Below are 22,003 nucleotides of genomic sequence, written 5' to 3'. Positions count from 1 at the left end.
GACTCTCAATTTTATTCCAGTGGTCTATATTTCTATTCCTATGCCAGTACCACACTGTTCTAATTACTGCAGCTTGGCCATAAGTTTTAAAATGTGGAAGTGTGAATCCTTCAACTTTGTTCTTTTTCAAAATTGCTTTGGCTATTTGGAGCTCCTACTACTTTTGTAAGTTGTGTTTTTTTTGATTGGGCACTTGTCCAATTACTACAACCCTTTAACTGTTTTCTGGAATTCCAGAAAAATGGCTACATCAGTTTTTGCTAGGCGCTGAAAGAGTCTGTGGAGGAATGGCAACCAGGAACATCTGATTCTGTCATCTTAGTTGACCAGTATTCTTCCTGTTTTCTTGTCTGTAGACTTTTTAAAGTGCTGACAGGTACAAAAGTAACCAAAGTATAGGGCTTGTTTAGTATTCATCCTCTTTATATTTTCTGGACAACTATACATGGATACAGTATGGAACATTCCTCATTCTTTTGGCCCAGACAGCTTTGCAGAGCCTGGTGTCAATGTGCACATCAGTGTTCCTATGTCTTTCATGGCAAATTTCTGGATCTCTTTGGGTTCCTGAAGGGCCTGCTTCTTTTTTTTTTTTTTTTTTAAGGATTATATAAGTTAAATTTATTCACGATGCTACATTTATTGCATTCCCTTAGAAAAATGGAGAACTGCTTATGTACCCAATTTGCACATATAAAACTTTATACAAATCATGTGTAGCACACAAAGGCCTCTGGTACAGCTAAAATCCTGACACTATCATTTGGGTATTCCCGCTTCAGGGTCTCCAGTCTATCAAGTCTATCCATAGAAAACAAAAACTGCAATTATAATCAGTCTTGCTGCTCACATTTAGTTTTAGAAATTATTTTTAAATATAATAAAATTTTCAATTACTCTAAAACACAAACTGGGAGGACATACATTTTGCTACCAATTCAATTTAATAGTATGACAAATTATTTTGACTGGGTCATAAAAAAAAATCCACCTGTTTTGACATTATCTTTCAAAATTGTGGCTACTTCAGAAGGTCATTTGTCAAAATATTTATCCAACAGTTAAAAAATAATAATAATATTCCTTTACAAAATGGTACAATAACACCATAAGAAACCAGAAAATACTAAATGTCTTTGGCTATACAACTAAAAAGGCCATCTTTCCCATATTCAACTCAAAATCAACCATAGAAAGAGTATAACAGAAATAAGCATAGAATTTAATTTTGTAATTGGTCTTGCCTTTTTTCCCCATTCTACATTCCCCACAAAATAAGCAAGAATGCAATTTACATAATCTTCTCAGATGAGACTCAAAGGTACTACAAGAAGATAATCAAATTTTGCAAAGGCAAAATGAATTAAAAGAATTACATAACTAAGTAGAGACTGAAGGGACAAATGTTATTTGCAATTTTCTTTTTTACTTGTTTGCTTGTCTTTAAGTCTTATGAGTGTAAAAACAGCTGATAAAGAAAAAGTCACAATATTCACAATCAAACTAGAATAGAAAAATAAATCAAATGAAGCATTTATTAATAAATGAATGCCTATTTTATTACTTCAAGTGTTAATGATAAAAAAAATTTCAGCACAGCTATTGCATTTAAAAAAGTGAAACTACACACTATGTTTCTATTTTAGTAAACAGATGAACCTGATGTCTTTTAATGACATAACAGCTGAGCATTATACAGTACATCTTATGAAGACCCGTAAATTAAAGAACTACTGGTTTAAATTTAGTGATTATGAAACACATATGTTTTCATAGTTTCAGCTTCTTTTTTCTTCCCCGGCCGTCAGGTGCTCCATCCATTTTACGTTTCTGTGTAGAAGGTTTTGGTCCCCGTTTCTTTTTCTCTGCCTTCTCCTTTTCTTCCAATTCCATGTTTTCTCTTTCAATTAAGGTAATTAAGGTATTACACCCCCTCTGGAGCTCCACTGCAGTTCTGGACTTAAGAAACCAGTCAAATCTAAACTGAGGAGAGTTGCGAATACACTGTCGCAATTCATCATAAACATTTTCCTTGTCGAATCCAAGCTTGTGAAGCATACAAATGAGAAAACGATCCTCTTCTTCAGTATAGTTTTTTCCTTTGTTAGTATCATATGATATTCTCAGCTGATGAAAAGGTGCTTTGTACCGTCCAATCTTTGTGTCAAGTGCTTTTTTGATACTAATTCTTCTCTGAATTCTTGCCTCTCCCCTTTCAATCTGAGCCATAATCTTCTCTATGTCCTGGAGTTCATTGCATCTTTCCCAGAACACAGCTGAATATTCAATGACTTCCTCTGGAGTTTTTCCTTCCACTTCTCTTGCAATATTTTCTGTATCATCACGACCCCACTTCTCATTAGCTTTGATAAACTGGTTAAAATCTCTTTTATTCCAATTGGTAAATCCCTGCGTTAACAGTTTCTCTTTTTCCTCTAATTCTTCATCATTAAGGGGTTCAGCTTCATCAATTTTAAGCTGCTCTTCTTTCTGTGCCTGTGCTGCATTTGGTAGGTCAGGATTCCGAGGTACCTTGTATCCAATAGTTTTTCTGTAATATAGAGTTTCTTTTTCCAGTAATTCAAATAAACGTGGAGGAAAGAACTGGAAATCCTGAACATTAGGTTGTTTTGGGGGTCGAGGAGCCTTGGATGCTTTTGGTTCACTGACACGAAGTGCTTCCCTGAAATATGCATCAACGGCATAATCGGCTTTTCTTTCTCGTTTAGGTGGTTCAATCCACTCTGGGAATACAATCTTTTGTTTTTCTCTATAGTCTTCTCCTTCAAAGTTATAAACACTCGACTCTGTATCCATTGTAAAGTTTCTAAGTGAGCTTTCACTCATCTTGGAGAGCTATTCATTCATTTCTGCAGTCTTCTTCACACCTCTTTCCAAAATACCATCAATATCCTCAGTAATCTCACTTTCTTTTGAAGCAAATACATGTGTTGCACCATGTCGAATCATTTGAAGCATTTCATCTTTCCCAATTTTGTTCAAATTCTGATCCACAAGTCTTCCTTGTTGAATGACTATTGAATCCAATCTGAGTTTCATCTCAGCACATTCCACTACTCTTTCTTCTACAGTGTTGTCAGTGATAAAGCAGAATACCCTGACTGTCTTGGTTTGTCCAATTCTATGTGCTCGGTCCATAGCTTGAAGATCTACTTGGGGATTCCAATCTGAATCATACAAAATCACAACATCAGCAGTACCAAGATTGATGCCAAGACCTCCAGCACGCGTGCTTAACATAAAAACAAACTTTGTGCCGTTTGGTTCATTGTATGCATTGATGGAATCTTGTCTCTCATCATGGGGTGTCTGCCCATCCAATCTGCCGTATTCATAATTTCTCCACATGCAATAATCTTCCAAAATGTCCAACACTCTTGTCATCTGACTGAAGATTAGTACTCGTGAACCTTGTTCTTTCAATTTAGGGAGCAGCTTATCTAATACCACCATTTTGCCACTGTTGGTAACTAGATGCATATCTGTTGTATAAGGTGGACCAGGTTCAGCACCATCAAAAAGATATGGATGATTACAGCATTTCCTCAACTGCATCAAGATGTTCAACAATCTCATTTTATCCATCTTCCCTGCAGAGTTTAGTATATCTATATCCTTCATGAATATTCGCGTATACCATTCCCTTTGCATTTTGCTGAGACCCACATAGATTTTTACTTCCTTCTTTGGAGGCAAACTCTTTTCAACATCAGCCTTAATTCGACGAAGGAGGAAAGGACGCAAAACCATATGAAGCCTCTCAACCAGCTTTTGATCCCCAAGGCAATTGTTTGTGTCAAACCAGGAATCAGAGTCATCAGCTGAATTAAAGACATCTGGCAACAAAAAATTAAGAAGTGACCAGAGTTCATGCAAGTTGTTCTGAAGAGGTGTTCCAGTTAATAACAAACGATTCGTAGTCTTGAATTCCCTCACTATTTCTGACAACTTAGATTTTTCATTTTAGATCCTGTGAGCTTCATCTATAACTAAGTACCTCCAATTAAATTTTTTGAACACAGACTTCTCTTTAATGAGCATTTCATAAGATGTTACACATACATCCCATTCTCCTGGTAATAAAATGTCTCTGACAAAAGCAGCTCTTTGTTCTTTATCTCCTATCAAACAAACAGATCTAAGTGTTGGTACCCATCTCTTGAATTCGCTCATCCAGTTGTGTAATGTAGACTTAGGAACCAAAACCATATGAGGACCAGGAATGTTTCTATAGTGTTTCATGTACCCAAGAAGAGAAATTGTTTGAAGAGTCTTTCCCAGGCCCATTTCATCTGCAAGGATACCATTGATGCCATTCTCATACAAAGAAATAAGCCAATTTAATCCTCGGACCTGATAATCTCTCAGTTTACCCCATTTTACACATGATGGAGAGTCTTCAAAACGAGTGCAAACATTGGTTGCTTTGGAGCTTTCTGTTAATAGTTCTTCATTCTCCTCTATCCTACGGTGTCGGTAGTTGCCAACTGACAGCAAATTCTGTTTCTCATCCTTTTTTATTCGTGGGCGTCCTGGCTTCATCTTCAAAGGTGACGTCGGAGTCTTCTGAGCAGCAGGTTGAATGAAATGTGCAAAAAGCTCTGTCTGCTTTAACAAATACTCAAATCTATTTGCGCGGTCAGTTTGCATTTTTTCTTTGTAAGTAGGATCTGGTTCTTGGATTTCTTTTTGCTTTCCAGGTGACACATCATCAAATACTTCCTCCATCTCCGCATCGGCAGGACCTGCGCTGACCACCGAGGGAGCCACCTGGGACAAGACACCCTCCAGACAGCCTTTGTTGCTGTTGTTGCTCCCGCCGCGGGCAGCGGAGACTGTGGTCTTGGAAGGCGCGCTCTCGAGAGGCGAGGGTGAAGGAGGCTCGGCCACGGACGACATGATGCTTCGTCTGCGTCACCCACTGCTGCGAGAGGCCGGCCTGGCAGGGATGGAGGGAGAGGCCTAGATAGGCCTGGGTGGCTACGTCGCAGTGAGCTGATGGAAGAGCAAGAACCCGATTTCCCGCCCCCCACCCCCACCGCGGCTCCGAAACGGGCCTGAGGCGGACGCAACAGCCTCTTCCTCCACGTCCTCCTCCAGGGCCTGCTTCTTTTTTTTTTTTTTTTAATTTTTTTTTATTAATCAAAAAAAGAAAAGAAATTAACACAACATTTAGAAATCATTCCATTCTACACATGCACTCAGTAATTCTTAGTATCATCACATAGATGTATGATCATCATTTCTTAGTACATTTGCATCGATTTAGGAAAAGAACTAGCAAAACAGCAGAAAAAGATATAGAATGTTAATATAGAGAAGAGAATTAAGATAATAATACTAATAAAAAATATATATATATATAAAAAGGAAAAAGAAAAAAAACAAAAGATACAAACAAACAAACAAAAAATGATATTTCAGGTGCAGCTTCATTCAGTGTTCCAACATAGTTACATTACACTTAGGTATTATTGTGCTGTCCATTTTTGAGTTTTTGTATCTAGTCCTGTTGCACAGTCTGTATCCCTTCAGCTCCAATTACCCATTATCTTACCCTGTTTCTAACTCCTGCTGGTCTCTGTTACCAATGATATATTCCAAGCTGATTCTCGAATGTCGGCTCACATCAGTGGGACCATACAGTATTTGTCCTTTAGTTTTGGGCTAGACTCACTCAGCATAATGTTCTCTAGGTCCATCCATGTTATTACATGCTTCATAAGTTTAGTCTGTCTTAAAGCTGCATAATATTCCATCATAGGTATATGCCACAGTTTGTTTAGCCACTCGTCTGTTGATGGACATTTTGGCTGTTTCCATCTCTTTGCAATTGTAGATAATGCTGCTATAAACACTGGTGTACAAATGTCCGTCTGTGTCTTTGCCCTTAAGTCCTTTGAGTAGATACCTAGCAGTGGTATTGCTGGGTCGTAATCCATTCTGCCATTCTATGTCTTTTGATTGGGAAATTCAGTCCATTAACTTTTAGTGTTATTACTGTTTGGATAATATTTTCCTCTACCATTTTGGCTTTTGTATTATATATATCATATCTGATTTTCCTTCTTTCTATACTTTACTCCATACCTCTCCTGTCTTTTCGTATCTGACTCTAGTGCTCTCTTTAGTATTTCTTGCAGAGCTGGTCTCTTGGTCACAAATTCTCTCAGTGACTTTTTGTCTATAAATGTTTTAATTTCTCCTTCATTTTTGAAGGACAATTTTGTTGGATATAGAAGTCTTGGTTGGCAGTTTTTCTCTTTTAGTAATTTAAATATATCATCCCACTGTCTTCTAGCTTCCATGGTTTCTGCTGAGAAATCTACACATAGTCTTATTGGGTTTCCCTTGTATGTGACAGATTGTTTTTCTCTTGCTGCTTTCAAGATCCTCTCTTTCTCTTTGACCTCTGACATTCTAACTAGTAAGTGTCTTGGAGAACGCCTATTTGGGTCTATTCTCTTTGGGGTGCGCTGCACTTCTTGGATCTGTAAATTTAGGTCTTTCATAAGAGTTGGGAAATTTTCAGTGATAATTTCTTCCATTAGTTTTTCTCCTCCTTTTCCTTTCTCTTCTCCTTCTGGGATACCCACAACACGTACATTTGTGCGCTTCATATTGTCATTCAGTTCCCTGATCCCCTGCTCAAGTTTTACCATTCTTTTCCCGATAGTTTCTGTTTCTTTTTGGAATTCAGATGTTTCATCCTCCAGTTCACTAATTGTAGCTTCTGTCTCTTTAGATCTACCATTGTAGGTATCCATTGTTTTTTCCATTTTTTCTTCTTTGTCCTTCACTCCCATAAGTTCTGTGATTTGTTTTTTCAGATTTTCTATTTCTTCTTTTTGTTCAGCCCATGTCTTCTTCATGTCCTCCCTCAATTTATTGATTTGGTTTTTGAAGAGTTTTTCCATTTCTGTTCGTATATTCAGCATTAGTTGTCTCAGCTCCTGTATCTCATTTGAACTATTGGTTTGTTCCTTTGACTGGGCCATATCCTCAATTTTCCGAGCGTCATCCATTATTTTCAGCTGGTGTCTGGGCATTTGATCAGATTTCCCTGGGTGTGGGACCTGGCTGGTTGAAAGGTTTTCTGTGAAATCTCTGGGTTCTGTTTTTCTTTTCCTGCCCAGTAGGTGGTGCTCGTGGCGCTCGTCTGTCTGTGGGGCCCACCAGTAAAAGATGCTGTGGCTCCTTTAACTTGCCAATCCGAATCTCGCAGTCGGCCCGGGAAACCGTGTGTGGTGTTCGCCGGCCGCCGCGGGTTGGGGGAGTGCCGGTCCAAATTGCCCAGCTGGCCCGAGACGCCAAGCGTGGCGGGAGGGCCCCGCTATCCAACGTTCCCAGTCAGACCAGGGAGCCACGTGCGTGGAGGGGACCCCAGTTGCCAGCCGCCCCGGCCGGGAAAACGCACGCCCCTCGGGTATCTCACCGCAGCGGATTCTCCCTGCCCGTTCAGCCGTTCCAGAATGGGTACGCTGTCTTTTTGGTCTCTGTCGTGGCTCCGGGAGCTGTTTCGTATTGTTTCTGTTTCTTTAGTTGCTTTTCTGGAGGAGGAACTAAGACCCGCGCGTCTTACTAAGCCGCCATCTTCTCCGGAAGACCAGGGCCTGCTTCTTGAAGCCCACTCTATGGACACTCTTATGAATGCTGACGGTGTACTCCCTGGGCATTACCTCATTGATGACCGAATAGTCATTCTTCTTGCTACCCTTTTTTATAGGAGCCGTTATGCTAGGACTAGGTTGGAAAGGAAGAGCATGAAAGGTTCAATCTCTCCTCGTTTAATATAAACACTCAGAGCTATAAATTCCCCCTCTTTGCAGTGCTTTAGCTTACTTCACAGATTTTGATATATTGTGCTTTCATCTTCATTCAAGTCGATGTATTTTTAAAAATTTCTTTTAAGATTTACTCTTTGACTCATGAATGATATAAAAGTATATTATTTAATTTCCAATTGTTTGGAAATTTTCCTGTTGTCTTTCCTGGATTTTTAGTCAGATTATATAAGGTCAGAGAGTATATTCTGTATGAAATAATTTAAATTTGTTGAGGTTTGTTTTATGACTCAACGTATGGTTTACCTTGGTGAGTCTTTCAGAAGCATGTGAAAAAATATGTATTCTGTTATTGTTGGGTGGAATTATTATATACATCAACTGGATCCCATTGGATAATCATGTTGTTCAGATTTTCTGTATCCTTGCTGATTTTCTGGGTTGAATTCTCAACCTATATTTGTGGACTCGTCTATTTCTCCTTTCAGCTCTATTAGTTATTGTTTCCTGTATTTTGAGGATCTATTGTTTGGTGCCTACACATTTACGATAAGTACGTTTTGGTGCACTGATCCTTTTATGATTATACAGTATTCCTCTTTGACTCTAGTTGTTTTCTTTGAACTGAAGTCTACTTTAATTCAGTCACTCTCATTATTCTTTTAATTAATATTTACATGGTACATATTTTTCCATCCTTTTACTTTCAACCTACTTAATGTCATTGTATTTTAAATGACTTTGTTGTTGACATCCAATTGTTGGATCATGTTCTTTTAAATCCATTCAGCCAATCTCTCCTTTTAATTGGTAAATTTAATCCATTTACATTTAAGGAAATTACTACTGTTAAGGGATGAGTTGCCATTTTGTATTTTGTTTTCTGTTTTTTTCTCCATTTCTTGTTTCTCTGTTTTTCTGACTTATATACATATGTCACTTACCATAATCCACTGGTATCAATGTTTTACCACTTCAAGCTTAGAAATCTTATTCCCATCTAGATTTCTTAACCTTCTGAAGGCTTTAAGTATAACTATCTTAAGTGCTTCCTCTATAAACATTGAATACTACCTCAGACTGTGTTATAATTTTTGTTTGAATCATCAAATATGATTTAAGGAATGCATGAGAAGGACAGTTTACTGTATTTACTCCTATTTTTTTTTACCCATTCTGGTTTTCTTTCCATTCTGAAGTTTCAAGCAATCTTTTGTTACTATTTCTTTTCTGTTTAGAGAACTTCCTTTAGCTGTTATTTAAAGGCAAGTTTAATAGCAAAAATTCTTAGTTTGTCTTCTGAAAATGTCTTTATTTCCCCCATCACTCCCAAAAGTTATTTTGACTGGATATAGGATTTATTAGTTGACAGCTCTTTTCTTTCAGTTCTTGAGAAATGCTATGCCATTTCCTCTTCGCCCATGTAGCTTCAAATAAGAAATTGCTGTCATTCAAATTGGTGGTCCTCTATAAGTAATATATTATTTCTCTCTTGCTGTTTTCAAGGTTGATTCTTTGTACTTAGTTTTCAAAAGTTTAATTATGATGTATCTTGGCATGGATTTTTTTTTTTGGTTCATCCTGCTTGGGTTCATTCACTTACTTAAATCTGTAAGTTTATGCCTTTTATTTTGGGATTATTTCTTTAAATACTTTTTCAGTACAATTTTCTCTCACTGCCCTTGCTCTATTTATTTTCTCTCTGTTGTTTAGAGAGGGTAAACTCTATTGATCTCACTTCAAGTTCACTGATTCTATCCTGGGCAACTATGCAAGACATAGAAATAAAAGACATCCAGAATGGAAAGAAGTAAAATTATTGCAAGAAGTAAGTTATCAAATAATATGACATGATCGTCTATGTATCAAAAATACTAACATATTCACACACAAAAAAACCATATGTATCTACCAAAAAACTATGAGAGGTAATAAATGAGTTCAGCAAGGTTGCAGGCTACAAGATCAATACGCAAAAACCAACTGTATTTCCATATGTTAGCAATGAACAATTTGAAAATGATATTAAGATCATCATTTCCAAATATAACAGCATCAGAAATAAAAAGTATTTAGGAATAAATTTAACGAAAGAAGTATAAGACTTGTATACTGAAAGCTACAAATATAATTGAAAGCAATTAAAGAACAAAGAAATGGATAGGTATCTCATGTTCACGGGCTAAAAGACATAATATTGTGAAGATGGCAATGTTCCACTAATTCACCTATAGACTCAACCCATTCCCTGTCAGCATAACAAGCTAATCCTAAAATTCATATGGAAATTCAAAGGATTCATACTTGGTGATTTCAAAAGCTTAAAACAAAGTTACTGTAATCTAGACAGCGTGGTACTTGCATAAAGATACACATATAGATATATTTGTGATCAACTGATTTTTGGCAAGGATACCAACTCAATTCAGTGAGGGAAATAATCATCTTTTCAATAACAGTCTTTTCCTGCATTGTTGGGACAAGTAGATATCCACATGCAGAAGAATGAAATTGGACCCATTACCTCATAACATATACAAATATTAACTAAAAATGGGTAATAGACTTATGTGTAAAAGCTAAAACTATAAAACTCTTAGAAGAAAATATAGGTATATATTTCTGTGATGTTGGGTTAGCCAATGGTTTCTTACATATGAAACCAAAAGCATATACAAAGGACACCATCAAGAAAGTAAAAACACAACCCATGAATGGGAAGTACTGTTTGCAAATCATCTATCTAATAAAGGACTAGTATCTAGAATATGCAAGTATTCTTAAAAGTCAACAATAAAAAGACAATCCAATTTTAAAATGGACACAGGATTTGAATATACATTCTTCCAAAGAATATATACCAGTGTCCAAAAGCATAGGAAAAGATGCTCAACATCCTTAGTCATTATGGAAATAGAAATCAAAGCTGCAATGAGATACCACTTCAAACCTACTATGATGGCCATAATAAAAAAGACAGTAAAAAATGTTGGCAGACCATGGAAATTGGAGACCTCATACACAAATGGTGAGAATGCAGAATGGTATAAACACTTTGTAAAACAGTTTTTCAGTTTCTCAAGGATTAAACATAGAGCTCCAATATAATCCAACAATTTCACTTCTAGGTATATACCCAAGAGAAAGGAAAACCTATGTCACGGGAAAACGTGTTCATAGCAGTATTATTCACAATAGTCCCAAGGGGGAAACAGCATAAATGTCCTTCATCTGATGAATGGATAAATAAAATGTGGTATATTCACACAATGGAATATTATTCAGTAAAAAAGGAATGAATTCCAATACATTGTACCTCACGGATGGACCCTAAAAACTTATTGTGCTGGTTTGAAAGAATCAGGACCCTGGAAAAGTTGTTTGAATTCTGATCCATTTGTGGAGGCAACCATTTCTTCTAAACCCTATACAGCACTGTATGTTGGAAACGTGATTAGATTACTTCCACAGATACCCAATTGTGGGTATTAACTTTTGAATAGAGGGAGATGTGGCTCCACCCATTCCACATAAGTCTTGATTAGCTTACTGGAATCCTTTAAAAGAGGATGCATTTTGGAGAGAGTCCCTATTTAGAACGACAAGAGAATGACAAGAGCCAGAGCCCATGCAACTAGAGACCTTTAAAGATAAAGGAATACACCCCCGGGAGGGCTTCATGAAACAAGAAGCCTGGAGAGAAAGCTAGAAGATGTCACCATGTCCACCATGTGCCTTTCCAGTTAAGAGAAACCCTGAACTTCATCGGCTTTTCCTGAGTGAAGATAACCTCCTTCTGGTGCCTTAATTTGGACATTTGTATAGATTTGCTTTAACTGGGATATTTTCTCGGCCTTAGAACTGCAAACTAGCAATTTATTAAATTCCCTTTTTAAAAAAGCAATTCTGTTTCTGGTATATTGCATTCCAGCAGCTAGTAAACTATAACACATACCAAGTCAAAGAAGTTAGACACAAAAGATATCCACAATTATATATATAAGTATGATTCCATTTATATAAACTGTCTAGAACAGGAAAATCCACAGAGACAGAAAGTAGATTAGTGGTTGCCAGGAGCTGGGCAGTGGGGGAAAGGAGGGAAAGCAGGGAATACAGAGTGCCTGTTAATGGTGTTACTTTGGGGGATGATGAAAATGATCTGGAATTAGTAGTGATGGATGCACAATTTTGCATATAAACTAGAAATCACTGAATTGTCCATTTTAAAAGAGTGAAGTTTATGGTATTTGAATTATACCTCAATATAAAAAAAGTGAAGATCTTCCATAGCCTTGACATTTAACTATCCTTATACTAATAGAGTTTACTCCAAATCTTAGGCCCTTCATACAAACATAGTTTTTAATGTCATTCACAGTATAATTTCCAAAGAGATTTTATTTAGAAGTCACTCATCTTGCCTGCACATTCCTATTACCAAAATGCTATAAAAATGTTGCTAGGGAATAAATTCAAATATCATCTTTCCTAACAATAGGCATTTTCCCACCTGTTCACATAAAACCTACTGATCTTTGAATATTTGTCTTCTCTAAGGGTAGTGCTATTCATCAACATAACTTTTATGGGCTAACAAACTACTAAAGTATTTACAATTAAGAATGCCCAGTTGTGGGTGTACTTTAGGACTTATTAATCCCTGTTACTATCTATGAGTTTCTTATAATTTCACAAACAGCAAGCTGGGATTTCAATGAAGGGAATAATGTTGCCAGTAGGTTCAAATGACAATTACAGCATCCCCATTTGATGTAGCCCAATTTAATCTTACTTCCCTCTAGCTAAGTAAGGAAAGAAGAGCACCTCTTGGCAACTGAAGAGCTGAGATTTAAAATACAACCCTTGAATTTCCTGTATAGTTATCTTCATTGCCCAAGAATGGCAATAAATGAGGCAAGTAGTCACCAAGGGGATGCCATTAGTTCTCTTTCAATTCAGGAATGAAATATCTCACAATAACTCAGTAAGGACACTTTGACCACAGTCACACACTGTCAGAGCTAGAAGAGTTTGAAATATCTAGTTTAGCAAGTTTCAGAAAAAGATACCCTAGTTTCATGAGATGATCATTAAGAAAAGCTCTTAGGAATACAGCTGAAGAAATCTATTAACTCATAGTTTTCCAAAAATACTTGGCCACTGAACCTTATTCTCATATTATTAAAATCCCAAGGAGCTCATCACCTATCAATACCTTTTGGAAAATCCTAACCTAGTCAAACAATTCATTTTACAAAAGATGAGACTGCTCATTCCCCACCTCATGCCTCCCACAATTTAACTGATTTATGTAAGGTTACCCAGATGGTCCCTGGCAGGGCCAAGACTACTTTCTAGTTACTCTTTCAATGGTGCCACACTCCCTCACCAGAGGGACCTTTTCTAAATGGCAATTTAATCACATAAGATTTCCAGATAAACAACAAGATCATTAGTCATTTAACGTTAGTTATGTTTGAAAGCTTTCCCACAAAAGGGTTGACCTGAAAGAGGTTAGTATTATGTGTCTCTCTTTCAAGCTGCTATTTCAAGGTTGGTCTTACCTGGAGAGAGGGGAAATTTCTGTCTGTTTGGAACAGTTCCATCTTGAAGATATTTCAATATTTCTTAGCACAACACCCTTTCTGCACTCAGTATTTTAAGCTCATTGTTTTCTATTTTGGCAGCTGAGAAGCTGCAGTTTGTAATTTTACCTCTAGCTTTATATTTCTTCTTAAAAGTGAATACAATGTCCTGTTTATAATAATAAAATCACTTGTTGGCAGAATGACATTAAGTGGAAAGAGAGAGGGAGAGGGGGAGAGAGAGAGAGAGAGAGAGATTGGAAAATTTAGAGCAAGCAATTTTAAGAGCCAAGTTTCACATTTGTAATGGTCCGGTGGAGGTCACTGGGCTTCCTTTTAATTGAGGGAATAGTAAAGAAATAGATATCCACAAGCTCTCCTGTGAAAAGCTATAGAAAACACCTCCACTTCAATGAAGTTGATGGTTTTACTGAAAAGTGACATAATCCAAAATTCCACAATACTAAGAATAGGAAAAATATAAAAATGAGTTTCGTGCACTATTTTCCTCCTCCAATATTTAGGTTTTCATTTTCCACTTTAATTGAGCTTTCAAGCTTTGGTTTCCTATTCCAGTTTTGTAACAAAGGAAACAAAGCAATATGAATGAAATTAGAAATAACCGGAGCCAGTCTCTGAAATAACCTTGGGGTTTCTTGGGCTCCTGGTACATTCTTCTTTAAACAGTTTCCTTGGATATATCCTCTCCCTGATCCTGAGCCTTAAAGGCTTGTACTATTGGTACTGGTTTTTTATTTTTGTCTTTGTTTTTAACCTCAAATGCCCTATTAAACAGAGCTGCAGGTCTAGGCCTTGCAAGCAGGGATTCTCCAGACTAGACCTGAAGGACTAAAAAAACAGTGTTTCTAATCAGAAGGCCCAGATTGCTCCTAGGAGTTCACACCAGCCTTATGTCTTGAAAATTGCTAACCGACCATTTTTCTTTTCAAAATAAATACTATTTCTCTCAATTTCAGTTTGCAAAATATTGCCCCAATTCCACTGGACTAAAAGACTGGAATTTTACTGACATAATTGGATTATGAGGTTTAAAGATTGATGGAACTTTTCTGTTCCAAATATAATTGTTCAAATACCAAACCTAAACGGGTATGTAGACGTTCTTACGTAGCTAGAGCCACAGTACCACTGCAGGTTTTGAGGCATGGTGACCCAGCAGAGGGGATCAAGAAATTATCAAAACTGTAGGAGTTGCAGGCTCCATTATAAAAGGATCTTGGAGTCTTAGGTGAACACAGGACCCTTCCTGAAACCATGGTCTACCACTAAAATGAAGACTACTTTAGTCACTTTAGTTCCTTTGATGCGTACTCATTCTTCAGATCTCAGCTCAAGCATCAGTGACATTGGGAGTTTGTTCACACCTATATTATTGTACTTATCACATGCTGCTGTATTTTATTCAAATATGAGTTTGTCTCCCTGAAGGACAACAGAGACCTCAAGAATAAGGGCTGGGTCTGACATTTTCTAGCGGTTAACTCAGGAATTGGCATATAATTCTAATTACAAGAGAAAAGAAGGAGGGAAAGAAAAAAAGACACAGGAGGGCAGAAAATCAAAAAGTATTTGCAAAGTCCCTTAAGAGAATGGAGAAAAAGTGTGGAACTATTCAGGTTCTTTACCTGAGGAATTCCTGATATTCTCTCAAGCAGTAGGGACTCCCAATTTAATAAGACAAGTTCTAAATCTTGAGGTGTGACTTTATGAAATTTATTTCTGTAATGACAAAACTAATCCTACCTATAATTGTATCTAAGAGTCATCTCAAGAGAACCTCTTTTGTTGTTCAGATGTGGCCTCTCTCTCTAAGCCAAACTCTGCAAATAAACTCAAAATCCTTCCCTCTGGAGGGCTTTGTTACAATAGGGCCAGGATGGAGTTTCTTCACCCTTGGGTTTGAGAGCAAAGAATGTCTCTGAAGAGGAAGTAGATGAGGAACATGTGATAATCACTTTAGTTCCAATAAAAGAGGAACTTCAAGAAGACCATCAAATGGAACCAAGTACTTCTACTGCAGAAGTTAAACCAAAGAAGTCTAGGAAAAGGGATAAAGTTCCTCTTCCTCAATCCAAAGCTTGCTCAAAACCTACAGTACCAGCGCTTCCCTTGCCAACCATTTTGCCTCCAATTAATAAGGTACACCGGGACACTTGGCGGAAGTGGTGCCAGCATTTTAATTTGAGTACTGATGGCCCGAAAATAGAGGTTTATCTGAGACTCCAGCAGCATGCTTACCCTGAGCAAAAACAGGATATTCCTGACACACCGCGGAAGGCCAAGTTGGAGTCACGTTCGAAGAATTGCAAGACAATGACCAAGACAGGAAAGAGTCAGAAAAAGGAGAAAGAAGAAATGACTAAAAAAAATTGAAGTAATAACTTCTGCTCAGGAGGAAATGTTAGCATCATGGACAAGAATTGCTGCAAGAGCAGTTCAGCCTAAGACTGTGAATTCATGTCCCATACCTACTTCTGTTGAGACCTTTTTGCTGCAAGCCTCAGGTGTCAGATAGTGTGTGGTCCATGGCAGAGTTCTCCCTGCAGACACAAAGGGTTGGGTTCGCCTACAGTTCCATGCAGGTCAGGCCTGGGTACCTGACACTCCCAAGAGGATGATCTCTCTCTTTCTGTTACCAGCCTGCACTTTTGTATCAGTGGACATAGAAGACAATATGTTGTGCCCAGAATGTGTGAAGAGGAACAAGAAGTTAATGAAAAGATTAATTTTAATTGGGAAGGAGAAGCGATCTGCTTTGAACACACCACCATCTCTATTTTTGGAAGGGCAATGTTTTAGTAAACAACAAATGACTGAAAGTCTGTAGCTAAATTGGCTTGCATCCAGATGATTAATGTGCTGTGTCCTAAACATCCTCAATGCTGCTTGCTTTTTTGAGTAAAAATGTGAATGAACATTTTTGGGTTTATCAAAAAGTGACTGCTACTGCTACTTTTTATGAATTGGGTTTAGTAAAAGGTAATCCTGTCCACGTCAATTAAAATTTTCTCCAAGTGTTGGTTCCATAGAAATTACTGTTAGAGGAGAGCTCAAGTACAGGAAATGTATCCATAAATATTTTAACATTCTGTGTATAGCTATATAGAATATGTTTTTGCTACCTTAAAAATCTTTATGTGGGTATATCCACAATATTTAAAAACTACTTGGATATATTATGAAATATTTCTCATTGTAATATTCACACAGTTAGCCTTATTCAATCATATTGTGTGTGTGCATTTGTACAATGAAATTTCTACACGTGAATTTGTTAAATAAAATTTGTGCAAGTGGAATTGCTGAGTTAAAAAAAAAAAAAAAATCCTTCCCTCTGTGTGGGACATGATGGAAATAACTGAAATTGTTGAACTATAATCCAGTAGCCTTGATCTTTGATAATGATTGTATAACTATACAACCTTCATCTGTGACTGCGTGACGGCAAAACCCTTGTGACTGATGGCCTCTATACCCAGTGTATGGGTAGGTTAGTAATAAAATAAAGATATGCATTTTTAAAAGTTTAGAAAAAGACATAGAAGGTTTTATTTAAGAACTTACAGAAAATGTGTTAATTTATTTAATATAGCACATGAGTTTTAGCATGTACTGGGATTCATTCCTAATTCTTTTGACGCTCCTAGGAAAATGAAAATCAAAAGTTTTTTGAAGGCATTGGACCTCTGAGTAGACAAAATTACAGTATTGCAAACTCTTGTACCAAGTATCTTTTTCCTCCATTATAACTCCATATTTGACTACTACTTAATAGATTTGATTCATGCTCTACTGCCCAAGACTGAGAGTTTTGTGAAGCAGAGAACACATCTATTTTTGTTCATTACTGAATCCTATGGAATCCCTATGGAAAGTGTTCAATATATAATTGTTGGTTGAAAGACCGAATAAATCACAAGACCAGTCAAAAACAAGGAAAAGGCAATCAGATCCAAAAACTTCAGAATACTTAGGGGGTTCTCTTTATATTTATTTTTTCTTGTAAAAAATTAAGAAATCAACCATGACCAACTATAATACACAAATTACCCCGGTGCTCTCACAGAGTGCATAGGTCAGGTGAGCAGCATACAAAAGGAAATGAAGTTGGCACTCTCATTTATTTCTATGCTTTCAGTTGACTATTGTTCTAGTTTGCTAGCTGCTAGAATGCAACACACCAGAGATGGATTGGCTTTTAATAAAAGGGGATTTATTCAATTAGTTCTTCAGAGGAAGGGCAGCTAACTTTCCACTGAGGTTCTTTCTTACATGGGAAGGCACAGGATGGTCTCTGCTGGCCTTCTCTCCAGGCCTCTGGGTTCCAACAACTTTCCCTGAGGTGATTTCTTTCTGTATCTCCAAAGGCCTGGGCTGAGCTGCAAGGGTTGAGATGAGGTATGCTGAGCTGCCTGGGCTGTGTTACATTGAGCTTCTCTCATTTAAGCACCAGTCAATTAAATCAAACATCATTCATTGCACCAGGCATGCCTGCTAGCCGACTGCAGATGTAATGAGCAACAGATGAGGTTCACATACCACTGGCTCATGTCCACAGTAATAGAACTAGGCACCTTCACCTGGCCAAGTTGACACCTGAACCTAACTACCACACCTAGAAAAGCCATGTTCTTTAATCCTCATTCAATATTGCTGGGTGAGATTTTGTTGTTATTGTTGTTGTTCAAATTCACTTTTATTAAAATTATCTAGCAATTTTGGTAGCAGTAGTCTTTGACTGACTACTGGAACATTAGATATGAGTTTATGTTTTGTCTTGTTATAGGTTTGGGTGATGTACTTTCTAAATCTCCTGCCCTGCATTTCATTACCTATTTCCTTGTTGATCCTTCGTGTGGTTGTTCTATCTATAGTGGTATATTAAAGTCTCCCACTATTACTGTTGATATGTCTATAACTCCCTTCAGTTTTTCCCATATGTGCCTTATGTACTTTGGAGCTCCTTGATTGGGAGCATATACATTTATGACTGTAATTTCTTCCTGGTGAAGTGTCCCTTTTATTAATATGTAGTGTCCTTCTTTGTCTCTTATGATGTCTTTACATTTAAAGTCTATTTTGCCTGATATCAGTATAGCTACTCCTGCTTTCTTTTGGTTACAGCTTGTATAGAAGGTCTTTTTCCATACTTTCACTTTCAATCTAACTGTGTCCTTGAGTCTATGATGTGTCTCTCGTAGACAGCACACAGATGGATTATGTTTTTTGATCCATTCTGCCAGTCTGTATCTTTTAATTGGTGAGTTTAGCCCATTAACATTCAAAATAATTACTGCATGAGCATTTCTTGATTCTACCATCTTGTCTTTTAGTTTTTATTTGTCATATCTGTGTTTAATTTTCCTTCTCTCTCTCTCTTTTCCTTTACTCATATTCTTCAGTTCTGTGTCCTCCTCTAGACTTCCTTCTCCTGCCTTTTTTTTATCAGCTGACAGGGGTCCCTTTAGTATTTCTTGTAGGACTGGTCTCTTGTCCACTAGTTCTCTCAATCTTTCTTTATCTTTGAAGATTTTAATTTCTCCTTCAATTTTGAAGGATAACTTGGTTGGATAAAGAATTCTTGATTGAAAACCTTTCTCATTCAGGATCTTAAAAATACCATGCCACTGCCTTCTTGCTTTCATGGTGCCTGCTGAGTAGTCTGAACTCAGTCTTATGTGTTTTCCCTTGTATGCTTTTCTTATGCTGCTTTCAGGACTTTCTGTTTCTCTTCAACACCTGACAGTCTGATTAGTATGTTTCTTGGAGTGGGCTTACTCAGATTTATTTTATTTGGAATTTGCTGGGCCTCTTTGATGTGCACATTTGTGTCTTTTATAAGGGTTGGGAAGTTTTCTCCAATTATATCTTCAACTGACTTTCCCAACCCTTTGCTCTTCTCTTCTCCTTCTGGGACACCAATAAGCCTTGTGTTTTTGTGCCTGTCGTTATCCATCATTTCCCTGAGATCCAGAGCTTTTTTTTCCATCTTTCTTGCCATTTGTTCTTTTGTGCACTCTAGTTCTATTGTTCTGTCTTCTAGCTCACTAGTTCTTCCTTCTGCTTCTATCTCCTGTCATGTGTCTCTAGTACATTTTTTATTTGGTGTACTGTATCTTTTATTCTTGTGAGATCTGCCATTTTTCTATTTAACCTTCCAAATTCTTCTTTATGCTCTTCTAGTGTCTTCCTGATATCCTTTATTTCTTTATAAATATCCCTGAGCAGTTTTTTCATATTCTGTGTCCCCTGCTTGGGATTTTGATTTGGTCATTTGGCTGGACCATTTCTGCTTGGATCTTTGTACGCTTTGTGATTTTCTGTTGTGTTCTGGGCATTTGTTTATCTTGATATGGTTATAATGCAAGTTGCTTCCCTTCACTCTTCTAAAGTTTTATATTTATGTAGTTTTTGCTGAATGTTTCCTTTTATATTCCGTCAGTTATTCTCTGCAAGATCAAGATCCAGATCTCATGTAGGGGATACAGGTCAACTTAAAGGTCTATTATAAGGTAGGCTGCAGTGCACAGGTACTCCAGTGGCAGAATGGCTGACTGCCACACAAGAGACCCAATCTGAACTCCTACAACACTGGGACCTGCAGTCCTGGAGATTTTCTTCCCATCTTCTATCTTGTTTCATGGAGCAGGAGTGAAGTCACTCCACTCCTGTCTGCCATCTTCCCAGAAGCCAAGACTTTTTTCTTTAATGAGATTTTTATTTTGCAGTAGCTCAGGACACTATTTGCTCACTTAATGCCTTAAAATCAGCATCTGCCTTAGAGTAGATCTTAATATTGTCTTATTTAAGTGTATTACTGGACAGCAAATGGTGGAGGCCTTTCTCTCTATAACAAAGCATTTAGCAGACTTAGAGTTTCAGAAGGCTTGGTGCTCCTTAGTTGTTCTCCACTGAACTCAAATTTGTTAATGGGGTCTGTATTAGTTAGGGTTCTCTAGAGAGACAGAATCAACAAGGAACACTCACAAATATAAAATTTATAAAAGTGTTTCACGTGACCGCGGGAACGCAGAGTCCAAAATTTGCAGGGCAGGCTGTGAAGCTGACGATTCCAATGGAGGGTCTGGATGAACTCCACAGAAGAGTCTCACCAGCCGAGATAGGAAGAGCCTGTCTCTTCTGAATCCTCCTTAAAAGGCTTCCAGTGACCAGATTAAGCATTACTCACTGGAGAAGGCACTCCCCTTTGGCTGATTACAAATGCAATCAGCTGTGGATATAGCTGACATGATCATGATCTAATTCTATGAAATGTCCTCATCACAACAGACAGGTCAGTGCTTGCCCCACCAGACAAGCAGGTACCACTACTTGGCCAAGTTGACACATGAACCTAACCATGACAACTATGATCAGTGGGTATGAACCTGTTCTAGTTTGCTAGCTGCCAGAATGCAACATACCAGCAACAAAATGGCTTTTAAAAGGGGAATTTCATAAGTTGTTAATTTATAGTTCTAAAGCTGTGAAATCATTCAAATTAAACAAGTCTATAGAAATGTCCAATCTAAGGCATCCTGAAAAATATACCTTGGTTCAAGAAGGCTGATGATGTTCAGTTCAGTGTTTCTCTCTCAGCTGGAAGGGAACATGGAGAACATGGTGGCATCTACTAGCTTTCTTTCCAGGATTTTTACTTCATGAAGCTCCCCAGGAGGCATTTTCTTTCTTCATCTCCAAAGGTCAGTGGCTGGTGGACACTGTGGTTCTCTCGTCATTCTGTCGTGGTTCTATATCTCTATGGCTTTCTTCTCATTCTCAAAAAGGAAATCTCTCCAAAATGTCTCTGCTTCTATAGGATTCCAGTAAACTAATCAAGACCCACATAGAATGGGTGGAGACACATCTCCATCTAATCATGTTTAATATCCACAACTGACTGAGTCACGTCTCCGTGGAGATAACCTAAACAAGCTTCCAACCTATAGTACTGAATAGGGATTAGAAGAAACTGTTACTCTCACAAGATTGATTAAGATTAAAACACGACTGCTTTGGGTGCTGTGACGGTGGCTCTGTGGCAGAATTCTTGTCTGCCATGCTGGAAACCCAAGTTCAATTCCCGGTACCTGCCCATAAAAAAACAAACAAACAAACAAACAAAAGCCAACACGGCTTTTTCAGGTTACATAAATCCTTTCAAACTGGCACAGCACCCATCCCAGTTACAAGGATTTATGGATATTACCTAGTTTTAGCTAAACTAATTGTCACAAAATAGGCAAGTGGCTAAAAAAGATTACTGCAAAGTACTACAGATTAAAGATAATATAAAATTTCCAATACTAATACTATTAATGCGAGAAAACTGGTGTAGCTGACATTTCTTCTTTCTCTCATATGAACTCATCATCAGTCAAAACAATGAACATCAGCCATCAAAACAATGGCTGTCAATCACATGCTACCTAGCAGATATTTTTTTTAAATCATATAGTCTGACTTTTCAAGGCAAAAGTGATGTTTTAACAATGAGAAACTTCTTGTTCTTTGAAAACAAAAGAAAACAACAAACTCAAGTTCTGATGTCAATACTCTAAAAGTGGATGTTTCAACATATTTCCACTG

At 37.5% G+C, this 22,003-nt stretch overlaps 1 protein-coding gene and 3 pseudogenes across 5 annotated transcripts in view; 1 reads left to right on the top strand and 3 right to left on the bottom strand.

The window, feature by feature from the left end:
* Positions 1-22,003, bottom strand: part of DIS3L2 (DIS3 like 3'-5' exoribonuclease 2) — a 526,830-nt gene that overhangs the window by 211,806 nt on the left and 293,021 nt on the right. The window lies entirely within an intron of this gene.
* LOC143678225 (SWI/SNF-related matrix-associated actin-dependent regulator of chromatin subfamily A member 5 pseudogene) lies at positions 1,611-4,468 on the bottom strand (annotated as a pseudogene).
* On the bottom strand, positions 3,985-4,920 carry LOC143678226 (SWI/SNF-related matrix-associated actin-dependent regulator of chromatin subfamily A member 5 pseudogene; annotated as a pseudogene).
* Positions 14,453-16,241, top strand: LOC143676861 (developmental pluripotency-associated protein 2 pseudogene; annotated as a pseudogene).

This window comes from Tamandua tetradactyla, chromosome 3, assembly GCF_023851605.1.
Source record: "Tamandua tetradactyla isolate mTamTet1 chromosome 3, mTamTet1.pri, whole genome shotgun sequence".
Lineage (NCBI taxonomy): Eukaryota > Metazoa > Chordata > Mammalia > Pilosa > Myrmecophagidae > Tamandua > Tamandua tetradactyla.
Note: the sequence above shows the minus strand (reverse complement) of the source record. Positions and strands in the feature narration are given on the sequence as shown.